Genomic DNA, 18013 nt, shown 5'->3' on the forward strand with positions numbered 1-18013 from the left:
GCAGAAAATGTCGTCGATTGAGCATATAAGGTTCTTCCACCATGAGTATTTGGACGTCAAACAAAAGTTTGGTGTGAAGCTACATCCAGGCCTATGACGTCAATGCTTGCATGAAGTCGACATTGTGGTAGATGACAATGTTAAGTCCGATGGTCTTCGAAAGTATGAGTCTTGGTTTCAACTGGCCTTTAGAGATGGAGAAGTATGGGATCTACAGGATCAAATCTTCTCAATGTGGGAGAATAAGGAGGTCAAGGGTCAATGACAAAAAAAATGTAAGGTTGACCCTCAACTAGAATTAAAGTCACAAGCAGCCAAGAAAATTGACTTGACAATTGAAGAAGTAGCTGACGACATGAAGTTGTCTCTATGGAGAGCGATGCAAGGTATTAAGGACGACCAACTTCTTGTGTCTGTTTTGTCAAGGGTTGTGGCCAAAGATTTAAGCCTTCAAGAAATGGTCACTGAGTTCAATAAGTAAGTCTTTCAAACACTGATATTGAAGTCTATATGGTGCAATTCAAAGTTCTAATCTCGTTTTCTAATTTCACAGTCATAAGGTGTACATGAAGATCCAAGAAGTTATGATGAAATAACTTGGATGTATAACTTGGGAACAAGTTACCAAGGATTATCCACTAACTTCTTCAATAAGGTGTTATCGGAGTATTTTATTGCATTCAAGGATTGGGTTAGTATTGGTGGTTTTTCATTACGCTTTCATCATATGTAGAGCTTGTATAATAAAACTTGATGTCCTATTGCTTCTATTAGAAACTGTGTCGTGGCAAGAAACAAGGAGAAGTTAAGGATATACACGATTTCTCGACATCCTTACTTGCACATCTTGAGAGAGCCAGAAAAGAAAAGGATCGTCGCTTAGTCAAGGCGTACGAAATGGAGGAAGATGGTTCCTTTAAAAAATTTAACAAAAAAGATATTACGAGAGATCTTTACTACAATGTGGTTTGTGGCGATGTCGTTGATATGATCCAAAAGGTGCCAAAGAATGAATATACGCTAATGATTGCGGATATTCCTTATGGATTTCGAATGGTTGGGTCATCATACGACAATGAACCGTTTAGGTTTAAACAGTTGGAGAAGATGGTCAAGGATTTTGCTGAGCTAACAACTACATCCTTGTGGAGAATAGTTGTCTTTCATAGTATGGACCAAGGGTACTCGGTAGCTCAAGCTTTGAGATCTCGTTGCCATGGCATCAAGAACCTTGCATGGTAAGGATTATTTATAGGTGTCATTCACTATATTGCATTTCGTAAGATTGTTCAATCTATTCTTAACTCAATGTATTATTTTTTATAGGATAAAAACCAATGTAAATAGAGGACCAACCTTTCAGTTCGTTAATGTCATTGAATACATCACGGTTGGCTACTTTGATGAAATTAAGAAACAAAGAATCAAGGAGCATTCTAATGAAGTGGGAGGTTCAAATCTGCTAGTATATCCAGCAGTGACACGGAAATTGCGACATGTCACCATGACAGAATGGGGACTTGTCAACCCATACCAAAAACCTCAACGACTTATGATGTGCTTGATCAAGATGTTTTCTATCGAAGGAGACTAGATATTAGATCTCTTTTCTGGCACAAGTATTCCTCAAACTAGGGTAACGATCTTGAGATAACCAATACCGAATCTTTTTTGTTTGAGAACTAATTCTTGTTACTTTCTTCACAGGAACGACGTCTACATGTGCATTCAAGCTCTTTAGAAACACTGTTGCATTGGAGAAGGACGAGGAGAAGGTTATATTTATAAACATGAGGATGAAGGCTTTGTGGGAGTGCCCAGACCAGGACGAGGAGGTCGGTGCAAAGAACCTCGCTGATACAGAAAGGTTTCAACCTACTTCGCGAGAGCCTATTCCTCCGTTTGCCGGGGAACCGGGGGAGCTAATAGAACTTGATGATGAGCTTATAGAAGATATTTCATTGGCTCGGCTAACAGGGGAAGCGAATGCACGTATAGCCGAAGAGACTTCTACACAGGATGATGAAGAAAATGACATTGATGAATTTATTGTTATGTAATAGACTCTATGAAGAAAATGACATTGACGATATGTTTGGATTTCACATTATTAATACAAATTTTGGGTTTTACTTGGTGGATTCTATTCTTTATAATCTTCTATATGTTTCAATTTTATTTTTATATACTTAGTTAGTAGACTTATGACATTGGTTTCACTGCGTGCATAGTTGGCTACCAAATTTATGGAGAAACATGAATTAGTTTAAATTGAGGCTGATTTTGGTCCAAGTTTACCTTAACATAACATGGTCGTAGAATTGTTGCCATGACTATCCATGTTGTTATTATGGATCTTTTTCTTCTATTGTTAAAACTATTATGTTTCTATTCCATTGCTACTTAGATTGTGTAGTGTGTTGATAATGGTTCCACTAGCGTTATCGGCATGGTTTTATACGCTTGTAGTTCCACTAGTGTTATCGTTCGGAGTTTGATCCTGTGTGAATCACCTAAGCAATAGAGTAGATCAATTTTTAATACAAGTATGAAAGCCTTAATAGGTTTGTTATTTCCACCACATTATCCTAAAGTTCACTGTCTTACATTGTCCACAATTATATACATATGGTTTGATCCCATACGAACAAACTGAGGAATAGATTAGATCAACTTTAAATACAAGTATTGAATACTTTGATAAGTTAGTTATTCCAATCACATTATCCTAAGTGCACTATCCTACATTGTCCACTATTATATACATGCACGTATGGGTCAAAGTATAAATTATAACTCATTTTATTAGTATGGATACAAGTACACCTCATATTTTTGTAAAACTTACCAAATTAATATAAGTCTTTAACTTAGTGTTTCCCATGTCGCACATTAGTGACATATTGAGCCATTGTTGAACTTTATTATGCCAGGGATCGCCCATCCACTCTTCCACCGTAGCCGGTTCCCGTTTCCTGCCGCCACCATCCTTCACACTCGGGCTCACGTTGCCATGTCCGCTTGAACTGCCGGTGTCTCCGGATTGGTGTGAGGATCCCATAGGACCGGTCTTTCACTGCCTTTGCCCTCGTCCCCTCACCGCCACCGTCAGTCTCTTGGTCTTAGGTCGACCCCACTACCGACTACCGAAGTCTCTAGATCCGGTGTGGAGGATCCTCCTTGGGCCCCGGTTTGTCTTCCCTGACCCTGTCCCAGGTCTGCCTTCTCCGCATGTCAAGAGTGTGGCTTGCTCCGCGCCCTCTCCCATGGTACCGTCGTACCGTGCTCTCGACCTCTTTGTAGGCCTGCCTCTTCCTCCCTTCCGGATCAGTTATCCAGAAGTCCGCTCCGTCCGGTTCTCGTCCGGGTCCGATCGTCACTCCGCATTGCTGAGTCCCGTTCTCCTACCGCCATCATCAGTATCTTGGTCTTACGTCGGATCTGATGCCGACTTCCGAAGTCTCTAGCCCGGTGTGAGGTGACCCATAGGACTTGTCTTTGTTCTCCTTGTCTGGATCGGTTGTATTGGCCGTGAACTTCTCGTCCTCGCAGCCACTTTCCGTCTCTTAGGTCTTCCGTTGGTTCTCGAACACAACCGCCTAAGTCTCGGGAACGAGTGTGGAGGACCCATACTTCGGTCATTCGCCCCTTTCGTTTCTCCTCGTCGCCGTTGATGCCCTTTTTCCTGGGCTTACCCACCATCTCCCTTCTCTTTCGTGACGGGAACTCAACGCTCCTTATGCGCAATGCTCGGCCACAACCGAGCTTAAAATCATACACAGAAAATGGGAATGAATGCACGATACAAGAGAAGAGACAAGTACACAGGATGTTTACGTGGAAAACCCAAACTAAGGGAAAAACCACGGCAGCCCACAGGCTGCAAACTATCACTATGCTAGAATGTACAACAGTGAGTTCACGGAGGCAACGACCTCGCGCTCACGATCCTCGCCATAGGTGGCGGTTACAACAGAGGCAACGACCTCTTTCTCTCTCTCTCTCTCTCTATACACAGTTCCGCGCTCTCTCTCTCCTTGCACCAACAAGAATAACAACTAACTAAAAGTTTGCCCTAAGTCATATTTATACTAATATGAGTTTTCGGCTATCTACAAATATAGCCATGATGGACTCTCATAAACATATTTACTAATATGTCTCTTCATCCGGTGAGCACTCCTCACCGGGTCTGCACCATCCGGCTCTCCCTAGCTGAGTACTCCTCATCCGGTCCTCACCGGGTCTGCACCATCCAGCTCTCCGTAGCCGGGTACTCCTCATCCGGTTCTCACCAGGTCTGCACCATCCAGTTCTCCGTAGCCGGGTACTCCTCATCCGGTTCTCACCGGGTCTGCACCATCCGGCTCTCCGTAGCCGGGTACTCCTCATCCGGTTCTCACTAGGTCTGCGCCATCCGGCTCTCCGTAGCCGGGTACTCATCATACGGTTTCCCATCAACACTGTTCTTCAGCATTGTTCTTCTCCCTTCCCATCCGGAGGAACCTGTCTCCCAACATTTCGGTCTTACGTTGCCATGTCGGCTTGAACAACCGAAGTCTCCGGTCAAGATGTGGGGATACCGATTTCGTAACGACTCCCAGCGATTCTTCCCAGGCCACCGACCCTTTTAGTGGTGTCGATGGATAGCATCCTCTCTATGATTGATCAAGCCCCGTCTGGGCTTAAATCTCCAATGTGCGGAGTTTCGGCTCTGATGTCGATCCTGCCGGACTCGTTCCGCGCCCTCGATCATTTCCCTCTTGATTCCCGACCTTCGCCTGGTCAGTCTTTCTCCCCTTGTAAAAGAGGGCGGTTCGTTCCGCACCCTCTTCCGTATCGGCACTTTCATGCCGATTCTGGCCTCGGTCGAACAATCCACGACCGGATCGCGCTCCACCCGAATCGAAGTGCCACGCGGTTCAGTCCCCGGTCAGGTTGCTTCTTTGTTCTTTCGTCGACCTTCTCGTGGGCCATTTCCCATCCATCTTCGTTGGCATCATGCTAGGACTCCTCGATACCGTCATTCATCTCGTCGGTCTCATGTGGGCGTAAGGGCTTGAATGCAGAGTTCTCCAGAATCAGTTCCGAGGGCTCTTGTTTGCTCCCTCCTCGTATCGTCTCTCTAGCAATTCTCAGACTCACTCTGCCGCTTTCCTCCTCTTGGGACTCACGTGGGCACTCGGGCCTGACTGCCCTCGTCTTGGGAGCAAGTGTGGGAAGATGCGTAGAATCGCCCGTCCTATTTACGCACTTGTTCGTAGCCACCGGTTCCTCGTGGTTGGTGGTCATCTTCTTCCCGATCGCGCAAGCCCCGCCTGGGCTTGCTTCTCCATTGACCGGATTTTCGGGCTGACGTGCCTGAAACGGCCAGTCCCAACATTCCAATTCTTCGATCGGTATCTCGGCCTTGTCCTCAGCCGTTCTATCTCCACAATCCGAGAGGGTGTTTTGTTCCGCACCCTCTCCGGCGGTACCGTCATACCGATCTTTTGCCATCTCGTGGGGATGGTTCGTCTGCTCGGTGTCGGCTTGCGACCTCGATCTTTCCTCTTCCTCGAGCATTGCCTCGAGGGCTGCATACGCCTTCGCAATCCTAGCCCTGAAGCCGAGCCTTGCCGATTCTCTTTGTCGTTCGATCTCTTCCCCCTGTGATGGCGCACCATCGCGCACCTTCCTCCTAGCCTTCTCGGCTCGCTCCTCATCTAGCCGTTGGCATACCCTTCCGACCTTCAACCAGTCCTCCGTGAGGCCATTCGCTCCGTCATCCTCTTCGAGCTCAAGTCCGATGACCTCCCATTCCGCCTGGTCTATCGACCTGAAGAATAGTAGGACTTTGTCCGCACCCACCAATCTTTGTTCCTGCTCCGGGAGCCGAGCAAGCCGTCGCTCGAACTCTCAGAACGCCTTCGTTGCGCCCCGGTGGGTCTTTGCCGATGCCACCCACTGGTCGAAGTTGCGTCGTCCCCGCCTCATCCGCCGTCCTCCATATGCCTGCAGGAGCGTCTCTTCGAAGGCCTCCCACAAACTATGAGCTTCTCGGAGCTCCTTCACTTCTCGGACGGCGACGACCCGACAGAAGAACCCCAGCCTCAATGCCTCGTCTACGTCTCGCTCCTCCATTTCCGCGTTGTAGGCTTCCAAGTAGAATTGGAAGTTGTTCCCGTTGAAACGGCTGACTCTTTCGAGCACTTGCTCAACAACTTGTTGCGTCGTCTCTCTTCTTGTTGTTGCTCGTCCAAACTCCCTCACCGCTTCGACAAAAAGTTGTGTGAAGTTGTCTTCTTCCAACTCCATTCCCCCTTGCCGCCCTTCACGTCGGGTTCACCAAATATGTCGCGTTATTACACGCGTGCGTGTAGAAGGGGCGGGACCACGGGGGTCTCAGAACGAGGGAGGAAGGGATGCCAAAAAGGCGATTCCGGACGCGTCCCAAAGGCAACCGAACCCTAGACCCTCCACAAAATGGTATACCCTTACGAATCAAAATGGGCAACCCCTCAACAAGGGACCCCTCCCTCCTTTTATAGACTAAGGAGGGGAAGGCATTACAATGTGGGACAAATACTCCCCTTTATTCTATACGTCGTTGTCGTGAAGATTTTCGGCAATAGTGTAAAAATCCCATAAAACGTACGAAATCGAGTATGAATCACATAATACAATAATTGTGAAGATAATATTTTTAATATCTAAGTACAAAATGATGGAGGTTTCGAATGCACTTTATTACACGAGAAACAGACAACTAAATGTCAAGATATGAGGGTATAAAGTTTGTGAAAGGAAAAGAGAAAATTGTGAGATATCCCACATAGGCACGACAAATACGGCTCTCATCATATATAAGGTAGAGCAAAAGATATTATCTTTGTGTCTATGTGTGGAGCATAGAGAGTTCAAGGTAACTTGAACTAAGAGTGGAGGTGGGCTAGCTACTCATAAAGGGTTTTGGCAAACCAAAACCAGACCGGCGATGGAGCCAGTGATCCGGCGGCATCCGACGGCAATCCGACATCCGGCGAGGCACCGGTAACCGACGACAATCCGGCATCCGGCGGCGGTGAAACAACGGCATCTGGCGGGGCACCGGTAACCGACGACATCCGGCGGCAGCACCGGTATCTGGCGAGGCATCCGGCGGCGGCACCGGTATCCGGCGGCAATCGGCGACGGCATCCGACGAACCAACGTCTAGATAAATAAATATATAAATGTATATACATATACAAGGAGGGCAAGTAAGGATTCGAACGTTGCACCTCCAAGTTAGGAATCAATTGGCTTACCATTAAGCCATGCTATTTAGTTAAAATTATATTTCTATCATTGTACTTTTACATGTAAATTCTCATACATGAGAGCTAAAATGAGTGACATGGTTATCATGCACCACATGTAATACATAAGCGTCAAATGGCAAACATGCAATTTATGCACGTCTTGTACCCTCACATGCATCATATGCATGAGAGCATCTATAAAAGAAGGAAAGGGGAGGAGAAAAAACATGTTTTTTTTTATGAAAATTAAGAGGAAGAAATTCGTTATCAAATTGATCGTGTAACTTGTTTCTTAAATCTAAAGTTAAAAGTTCAATCAATCTCTCTCAATCGTGTAATCTCAACTCTTCTCTTTCCCAATCTATCTTAAGTACTTTCTCGCTAAAGCCTGTGCCAAAGCTTGTACCGACTTTGAATCCTTCCGGTCCAGAACCCCAGCGGTTCCGCCTCACAATCCGCGCGTAGCGACGGATCTTCACAACATAATAAAGTGGTGAACCCGACGTGAAAGAGGCGGTAGGAAGGATCAAGTCGAGATTAATACTTGGAGATGGCGTCCTCAAGCAACCAAGCGGGAGAGCTCGAAAGGATGATGCTAATCGTCGAGCAAATGATGAGATCTCGGGACAACGACGCGAGCGTGGAGAAGGCTGTCGATCATGGCGTAGAGCTCGAGGGCCAATTCGATGGAAGGAATGTTACGAAGTTCCTTGATGCATATAGAAGGGAGATGAATCAGAGGGACGTGTCCGAGGCACATCAAATCGCAAGCTTCAAGAGAGTTGTCGCCAACAACATCCAAAGACGCGTCATCGAGCTTCAAGAAGGTAAGACAACATGGTCCGAGTTCGAGAAAACGATACTAGCGGAGTTCGTGACTGAAGACTCAACGAGGATGACTCGACATGCCCTGATGAAGTGGATAGAGAAGAAGAATAAGAAGATGAGCGGCTCGAGGGTGTACGACGAATTCGACTAGATGTTTAGTTGTCTCCCCAATACAGACCAAGTGTTGCTTGAAGAGGACAAGACTTTGTACTTCTTGAAGGCCGTGGACATAAAGGATAGACGGGAGTTGGGGACTCTTCTCGAACATGATACCCAAGCAAATGGGCTCGTAGCGGACAGGATCGTGGTGAAGCGGGCATGCAATAGGCTCGACAAGCGTCGCCAATGGGTTGATGACACCGACTTGACGGGACCGACTACCACGGAGAAAGCAAGACCGCCGAAAGTAGTTGAGACGCCAAGACAAAGTAACGTGGAAGAAAAGAAGATTGATGACGACATCATTGAAGAGCTAACGAAGAAGTTCGAGAAGGTCACGCTAGCCAACATGAATCGTCGGGGCCCTAAAGGAAAAGAACCCTTTAGATGCGTGTGGTGCGATAGCATGGACCACATGAGAAGGGATTGTGCGAGCCTTCGAGAGGCGATTTGACAAAATATCGTATACATAGAGGACAACATGATCTGCTCAAGCGAGACTAGAAGACCCCTACGGGTGAATTTCGGAAGAGGAGGAATGAAGAAATCTATGGAGGATGCCAATGCGACTCATGTGGATGCGATGCACTATGCTGCGTCGGCCGGAATAAGAGTCGGGAAAGACAAGACTGAAGCTGCTAGAGCGGGAGCAAAGTTTTGGACTTCCGTTCTCGAATATGAGAAGAAGGGAAAAGTCACATCGAACGAGGTAGCGCTTGCGGACCGAAGCGTGCAAAGCATAACCGGGTGGTCGGATCCGGTGGACGACAACACCATACTCGCAGAGGTGATGTGCGACAACCACGAGGTGTTCGTCGAAGAAAAGAGAAAGAGAATAGAAGAGCAAGGCCCATCAAAAAGACATGAAACAAGGAACGCGAAAAAGAAGGACGATGGGGAGACGAGTCCACCTTTACAAACGGAGGAACGAGAATCAAGCCGAAAAGGGGAGCCGGGCATACAAGTTGAAGAAACAGTTCAGCCCGTGAAGGTTGGTGTCGAAGACCCCCCTTGAAGGACAAGGACTATACCTACCTATAAGCTAAGGTCGGACATAGAGGAAACGACGGACCTAAAGAAGATTCTCGAAGAACGAGTTCTTGATAGGCACGTAACTTTGTTCTTGAGGGAATTGCTTGGCATTACGAAGAAGGAGTTCCATGACACGATCGTGGACCTTGTAAAGAGAAAGAGACAACAATCGGACGAGGAAGAAGAGAAGCCGCAAAAAGCAAAAACGAATGCCATAACGATGGCAAAAGACGAAATCGATGAAGATATGGTGGACATGAAACAAGGAACGCGAAAAAGAAGGACGATGCGGAGACGAGTCCACCTTTACAAACGGAGGAACGAGAATCAAGCCGAAAAGGGGAGCCGGGCATACAAGTTGAAGAAACAGTTCAGCCCGTGAAGGTTGGTGTCGAAGACCCCCCTCGAAGGACAAGGACTATACCTACCTATAAGCTAAGGTCGGACATAGAGGAAACGACGGACCTAAAGAAGATTCTCGAAGAACGAGTTCTTGATAGCCACGTAACTTTGTTCTTGAGGGAATTGCTTGGCATTACGAAGAAGGAGTTCCATGACACGATCGTGGACCTTGTAAAGAGAAAGAGACAACAATCGGACGAGGAAGAAGAGAAGCCGCAAAAAGCAAAAACGAATGCCATAACGATGGCAAAAGACGAAATCGATGAAGATATGGTGGACAGCCACTACACTCGACCTCATTGGGCACGAGCGACAACGGAGACGCCGGTGAAGATCGGGGAGAAGAAAGAGACCATGGTAGCCTTGATCGACCACGGCTCGGAGATCAACCTCATGTCAACCGACTTCTACAAAAAAGGAAGATGGCCAATCAATACAAACCACGGATGGAAGATTCACGCGGCAACAAAGTCTACGGAGGATTTGTACGGAGCTTGTCCCAATGTCAAAGTCACGATCGGGGATGTGGAGATGGATCAACACTTCTTCGTACAAGAATCGGCGTCACATCCTGTCATCCTAGGGAAATCTTATATCACATCATCTCGGATGGAGACCAAAGTGTTCGATAATGGAGCAGCCTTCGCACGAATAAAGAGTCTTGACAACCAAAGATCGGTCCAATGGTTACGTTAAGCAGCGGAAGATTAGTATGATATGCGTGATATGCGCGTGAGAGTGTGTGAGAGGAAGAGAGAGAGAGAGAGGAAGTTATACTTATGAACACGAAGATAAATGGGGGATGATTGACTATATTGAAAAGTGTCATCAACATACAAAAATACCCCCAATGAGGTATATATACAACCCATGTGCAAAGGTGCACATGTGTGGGTAGAACACAGGTACTTATGTGTAAGTCCTACATTAAATGTACTAAGGAGTGGAGGATCTAGAATATCCCACTTAAGTACAAGGTCCTATTTAAAGGCTTAAGGTCAACACATTAACTAGATTCGATCTAGGTAACTATTAAGTTAAATTTGTTGACTAACTAGATTAAACTAGTTGAGCTTGATATCTCAATAGAAATGATCTTCGGATTCCTGCATTTTCGCCTTGCATTTGTCTAGCTTTGGACTTGGCCGAAATATGCTTTTATCACTTGGGGGCTCTTGCGGTCCACTCAGTCCTGTCGTAGTTGGGTTGTCTTCGAACATTTGCGTGAGCCAATCCTCGACTTCTATTTTTATTTCGGTGTCATCCGCATCGAGCGGAGTCGAAGTATTCTCTGGTGCATACCAGAATGCGGACTCGTCGAAGACTACGTCTTGACTGATGCAAACTTTTTGGGTAGATGGGTTGTAGCATTTGTACCCCTTTTGTTCGAGCGAGTATCCCACAAGGATACATTTCTCCGACTTTGGATCAAGCTTGTGCCGTGTATCTTCGGGAATGTGTACATAGGCGACTGAGCCGAAAATGCGGACATGCGATAAGTTCCGTTGTCGTGAAGATTTTCGGCAATAGTGTGAAAATCCCATAAAACGTACGAAATCGAGTATGAATCACATAATACAATAATTGTGAAGATAACATTTTCAATAAATTTAATATATAAGTACAAAATGATGGAGGTTTCGAATGCACTTTATTACACGAGAAACGGACAACTAAATGTCAAGATATGAGGGTATAAAGTTTGTGAAAGGAAAAGGGAAAATTGTGAGATATCCCACATAGGCACGACAAGTACGGCTCTCATCATATATAAAGTAGAGCAAAAGATATTATCTTTGTGTCTATGTGTGGAGCATAGAGTTCAAGGTAACTTGAACTAAGAGTGAAGGTGGGCTAGCTACTCATAAAGGGTTTTGGCCAACCAAAACCGGACCGGCGATGGAGCCGGTGATCCGACGGCAATCCGGCATTTGGCGAGGCACTGGTAACCGACGGCGGCACTGGTATCCGGCGCCAATGAGACGACGGCATCCGGCGAGGCACCGGTAACCGGCGGCATCCGACGAACCGGCGTCCGGTGACTATATAAATAAATATATAATATTATATACATATATACATATACAAGGAGGGCAAGTAAGGATTCGAACCTTGCACCTCCAAGTTAGGAATCAATTGGCTTACCATTAATCCATGCTATTTAGTTGAAATTATATTTCTATCATTGTACTTTTACATGTAAATTCTCATACATGAGAGCTAAAATGAGTGACATGGTTATCATGCACCACATGTAATACATAAGCACCAAATGGCAAACATGCAATTTGTGCATGTCTTGTACCCTCACATGCATCATATGCATGAGAGCATCTATAAAAGAAGGAAGGGGGAGGAGAAAAAACACGTTTTTTTTTATGAAAATTAAGAGGAAGAAATTCGTTATCAAATTGATCGTGTAACTTGTTTCTTAAATCTAAAGTTAAAAGTTCAATCAATCTCTCTCAATCGTGTAATCTCAACTTCTCTCTTTCCCAATCTATCTTAAGTACTTTCTCGCTAAAGCTTGCGCCAAAGCTTGTACCGACTTTGAATCCTTCCGGTCCAGAACCCCGGCGGTTCCGCCTCACGATCCGCGCGTAGAGAGGGATCTTCACGTCACTGTTTCCTACTATACATGTGCACACATCGCACACCACCGACTTGCCCTATTCCACCCTAGTTTCACACTATAGCCAGAAATCTTCACGACAATGCGTCCAGCTTGTCGGTTGTCAGCACCTTTCTTAGCATGTCCGACCCGTTCTCCTCCATGTGGATCTTCGTCAGCACGAACTCTTGATCTTCTACTCTCTCCCAGATCCAGTGGTACCTCCGCTGGATATGTTTCGTCCGGGAATGATAGGCCGCGTTCTTTGCAAGGTGGATGGCACTTTGACTGTCGTAGTAGAGCCGGTATTCCTCCTGTTGGATCCCTAACTCTCCGATGAAGTCCTTCACCCAGATTATCTCCTTGCCGACTTCTACAGCTGCCATGTACTCCGCCTCTGTGGTTGATAACGCAACTATCTTCTACACCATCAACTGCCACGAAACAGCTCCCCCTACATTAGTCATGACATATCCGGATGTTGACCGGTTGGTATCCGCATCAGCTGACATTTCTGAATCTGTGAATCTGTCAAGTTGGGGATTACCGGAGGAACATACTCGAGGTGCCTTTCAGATATCGGAATATCCACTTGACCGCGTTCCAATGCGCTCTTCCGGGATTGCTCATGAACCGGCTCACCACTCCGACTGCATATTCGATATCTGGTCGGGTACATACCATCGTGTACATCAAGCTCCTGGTAGTAGAGGCATATGGTATTTTCTTCATATCCATTTTTTCTGCCTTTGTCCTCAGACTTTGTCTTCCGGATAGCTTGCAGTTTGCCGGAAGTGTCGTTCCGACCGGTTTCGCCTCCAACATGTTGAACCTTTGGAGTACCTTTGTCACGTACTTTTCCTGTGACAACCACAACAACTTCTTCGATCGGTCCGGATGATGTGCATTCCCAATATCTGTCTTGCCGAACCCAAGTCTTTCATTGAGAAGGTCCGGTTCAGAGCCTTCTTCAACATCCGTATCTTGACTTAGTCTCGTCTGACGATCAGCATATCATCCACATATAGGAGAAGTATCAGGAAATCTCCTCCGTAAAATTTCTTCACAAACACGCAGTGATCGGCTTGCGTTTTGTGGGACCCTTGGTCGGTCATGAAGGAGTCAAACTTCCAGTACCATTGCCGGGGAGCTTGCTTCAGTCCGTATAAGCTCTTCTTCAGCCGGAATACCAAGTGCTCCTTCCCTTTCTTCTCAAATCCTTCCGGTTGTTGCATGTAGATCTCCTCTTCGAGGTCACCATGGAGGAACACCGTCTTGACATCTAGTTGCTCTACCTCAAGGTCCATGCTTGCCGCTATGCTCAGCACCGTCCGGATGGTAATCATCTTAACTATGGGGGCAAAGATCTCGTCGAAATCCACTCCTTTCTTCTGCTAGAAGCCCTTCACCACGATCCAGGCCTTATACCTTGGTGGATTTCCAGCATCTCTTGTTTTCCGCTTGTACACCCACTTGTTCCGGAGTGCTCTCTTCCCTTTCGCCAACTCCGTCAATTCGTATGTGTGGTTCTCATGCAGGGAATCCATCTCGTCCTGCATGGCACTCAACCACTTGCGGCTGTGGGTGTCTCTCTTTGCTTCTTCGAAGCTATCCGGCTCCTGCTCATCGGTTAGCAACACATGCTCTACATCGGAAATCTCCGGGGGGCTCTTCTCTCTCGAAGAGGATATCTTGGTCCCTGGTTTTTGACTGTCAGTTCCTCCATTTGTTCCGAATCCGAATCCGATTCGGGATCTTGTCCGGTTCCAATGTCTTCTTCTTCTTCTTCGGTCGGTTCGGTTTCTTTTCCATATCCGGCCAGTTCGTCGAGTGTCATCCAATTACTGGCTAACATCTAGTTTTCAACCGGGTAAGTCCTGTTGGGAGACAGGTCCCTCCGGATGGGAAGGGAGAAGAACAGTGCCGACGAACAAACTGCGGAGAGTACCCGATGGTGGAGAGCCGGATGGTGTAGGCCCGGTATGAACCGGATGGGGAGTACCCGACTGTGGAGAGCCGGATGGTGTAGGCCCGGTATGAACCAGATGGGGAGTACCCGACTGCGGAGAGCCGGATGGTGTAGGCCCGGTATGAACCGGATGGGGAGTACCCGACTACGGAGAGCCGGATGGTGCAGGCCCGGTATGAACCGAAGGAAGAGACATATTCGTAAATATGTTTCTGAGAGCCCATCGAGGCTACATTTGTAAATAGCCGAAAAGTCATATTAGTATAAATATGACTTAGGGCAAACTTTTAGGTGTGTCGTTTTTGTTGTTGTTGTTATTCTTCCTTGTTGGTGCAAGAAGAAGTGAGAGCGCGTAACTGTACAGAGAGAGAGAGAGAGAGAGAGACGAGGTCGTTGCCTCTGTTGTAACCGCCGCCTGTGGCGAAGATCTGAGAGCACGAGGTCGTTGCCTCAGTGAACTCACTGTTGTATATTCCTACATAGTGACAGTTTGCAGCCTGTGGGCTGCCGTGGTTTTTTCCCTATTTTGGGGTTTTCCACGTAAACCTCCTGTGTACCATTTCTCCCTTTTGTGTCGCAGTTCATTACCTGTTTTTTTGTGTATGAAAAGAATCTCGGTTGTGGCCGAGCGTCGGACATAAGGAACGTCGAGTTCTCGTCAAGTCCTTGTGTCCTCAAACCGGTTTTCATAGAATGATCTGGAGTTCATCACCTTCTCCGACTCCCAGTTAGCAATGGTCCTGTCTTTCATGAAGACTATTTCCCAACTCCGGAACACCTTCTTGTCAACTAGATCCCACACCCGGTAACCGAAATCATCATCTCCGTATCCAAGGAATATGCATGGCCTGGACTTCGGATCCAACTTTTTCCTCTTGTCCTTTGCAACATGCACATATGCGAGACACCCAAACACCTTTAGATGCCGGTAAGATACATCTTTACCGGTCCATACTTTCTGAGGTGAGTCTCCTTCCAAGGGTGTTGAGGGTGATCTATTTATCACATAGGTCATCGTCGTCAGCGCATTAGCCCAAAACGTCTTGGGTAACTTTGCATGTGCTAGCATGCTCCGGACTCTCTCCATTATGGTCTGGTTCATCCTTTCGGCCAGCCCATTTAGTTCTGGCTTCTTCAGCACAGTAAACTCAAACCGGATTCCCTTCGACCAACACTACTCCTCGAACTGCCCCCGGTATTCCCCTCCATTATTTGCTTGAACCGCCTTTAGCTTTTGGACTGTTTCTCTTTCCACTCTCACGTGGAGCTCCTTGAAGACGGATAGTACCTGATCCTTCATCTTCAATGGTAAGACCCACACCTATGGTCCTTGAAGACGGATAGTACCTGTGGTCATCTATGAACGTCACGAAGTACTGCGATCCGGCATGTGACTTCGTTTCCACTTGACACACATCGGTATGCACCAGTTGTAGTGGTGCATTCCGTCTCATCGTTGGTCTTGACCGGAAGGAGGTTCGGTTTTGCTTGCTGACCAAGCAATCAGTGCACTTCTCAAGTCGCACGTCCTTCACTGGAATGAGGTTGTCTTGATCCCCTTCTCACTCATGTGAAACAGTCTTTTGTGCGACATCTCACCGCTAGTGTATGATGCTACGTTCACTTCTTCCCGGCATATCCGGGCATTCATCAAGTACAGGGTGTTGACCTTCCAGGCTCGAGCCATTATTCGGCTCCCCTTGTTGAACTTTATAACACCGTTCCGGACGCTACCCGTGTGGCCTTCATCATCTTGCTGACCAACTGATATCAGGTTCAGTCGAACCTCCGGAACGTGTCGGACATCCTTCAGCAGCAATTTGCATCCAGCTGATGTCGTCAACAACACATATCCTATGTCGATAATTTGGCATGGGCCTTCATTCCCCATCCGGACACAACCATGATCACCGGCTGTGTAGGATGAGAAGCATTTCTGATCCGGTGTCAGGTGGAACAACGCTCCAGAATCGACAACCCACGTTGTTTCGTCGCCGACAAGGTTTAACACATTCTCTTCTGTACTGAGCATCAGTTCTTCTTCACTTGTCACAATCGCCGACATTCCCTTCCGATTCGAGCCTCTCTGGTTCGAACTCTTGTTCGAATCGGTAGTGTCGGTTTCTATTTCCTTCCGGAGATGCCAACAGTTCTTCTAGAAGTGCCCCGGCTTCCCACAGTAGAAGAAAGTAGGCCTCCCCCTTGACTTCGACCTCGTCCCCGACTTGTCCCAGTTTTGGGGACTCTTATACCGGCCTCTTCCCAAGTTGTGGTCATCTTCCGTGACCAAGGCCTTCGGATCGGTTCTAGACTCCCGGTCCTTTCAGCAAGCTTGATTTTACCCTTGCTAGGGACAGTTCTTTTCCTTCTGGCTCGGCGTTGCCCAACGTGACAATTAACGTCTCCCAGCTATCCAAGAGGGAACCGAGCAGGAGCAATGCGAGTACCTCATTGCCGAGAGGTACTTCCAATGAGGTTGCCTGGTGTATTAGCCCATGGGAGGCATTTATGTGTTCCGCCATGTTGGAGTTGTCCTGGTACCAGAGCCTCACTAGCATCCGGAATACCGAAACCCGATTAACGGCTTTCTTGTTCTGAAACATGATGTTGATCTTCTCCAAGAGTTCATGAGCCTTGCCCTCTTCATTGAAGTTGTTGTACAAACTCATGTCGATGAAGCACCGGATGTATGCCGTCGTCTTCTTGTCCATCACCTCCCACACTGTGGCATCGATCTTATCCGGTCTTTTGTTCCCAAACTGAACCGGCAACCAAAGATCTTTAACAACCAGCATGTCCCTCATCTTCGACTTCCACACTGAGTAGTTGGAGCCGGTGAGCTTGAACATGTTGCCAAACGATTCTTGCATTCCCTACGTTGTTCGCTCTAATACCAGTTTGTAGAGAATCACGCGGAATATTTCTCGGCCACAACCGAGTCTTAAATCACAGAAATGGGAAACTAAGAAAGAAAGAAGGTGAACATAGAAATGACACGGGATGTTTATGTGGAGAACCCTAATACGGAAAAACCACGGGAGCCCACAGACTCCGAACTATCACTATGAAGAGAGGAAATACAAAGTGGAGGCATAGAAGCAACAACCTCGTCCTCGCAATCTTCGTCGGGCGGCGGTTACAACAGAAAGGGCTCGTAGCTACTCTCACGCTCTCTCTCACTCTCTAAATGTCTCTGTATAACAGTTACAACAATATGACAACACACATAAAGTGATTACCCTAAGTCATATTTATACTTATATGAACTTACGGCTATTTACAAATATAGCCTCAATAGGCTTACTCGAAACATAATTACAGATATGTCTCTCTTTCCGGTTCTCACCGGGTCTCCTCAGGTTTCCGAATCTCTTCTGGTTCTCATCGGCTCTCTTCATTCATCACGGGATCCCATCCAGAGGGACCAATTTCCCAACAACAAGGAGATGCTCCGGAGTCGAGCAAGGCATAGGATTGTATTAAAGTAGACCCAAAACAAATACCTCCTAATGGTGTAACTAAATTGTAGAAGGACTGAGAAGTTGGGTAATAGAAAGTGTCTAGCGGTGTCGTGAAAATCCGTCACTATGTGCGGATTGTGAGACGGAACCGTTGGGGTTCTGGACTAGAAGGATTTAGAGTAACATGTACAACAAAAGTAAGTTTTAAGCATAAGACAAGTGGGAGAGACAAATCATTAGTTTATTGCAAAAGAAAATCAATTCTTTA

This window comes from Azolla caroliniana, unplaced genomic scaffold (assembly GCF_043228905.1).
Source record: "Azolla caroliniana isolate FFs.n. ecotype wild unplaced genomic scaffold, voAzoCaro1.0.p SCAF_5, whole genome shotgun sequence".
NCBI classification, from domain to species: Eukaryota; Viridiplantae; Streptophyta; class Polypodiopsida; order Salviniales; family Salviniaceae; genus Azolla; species Azolla caroliniana.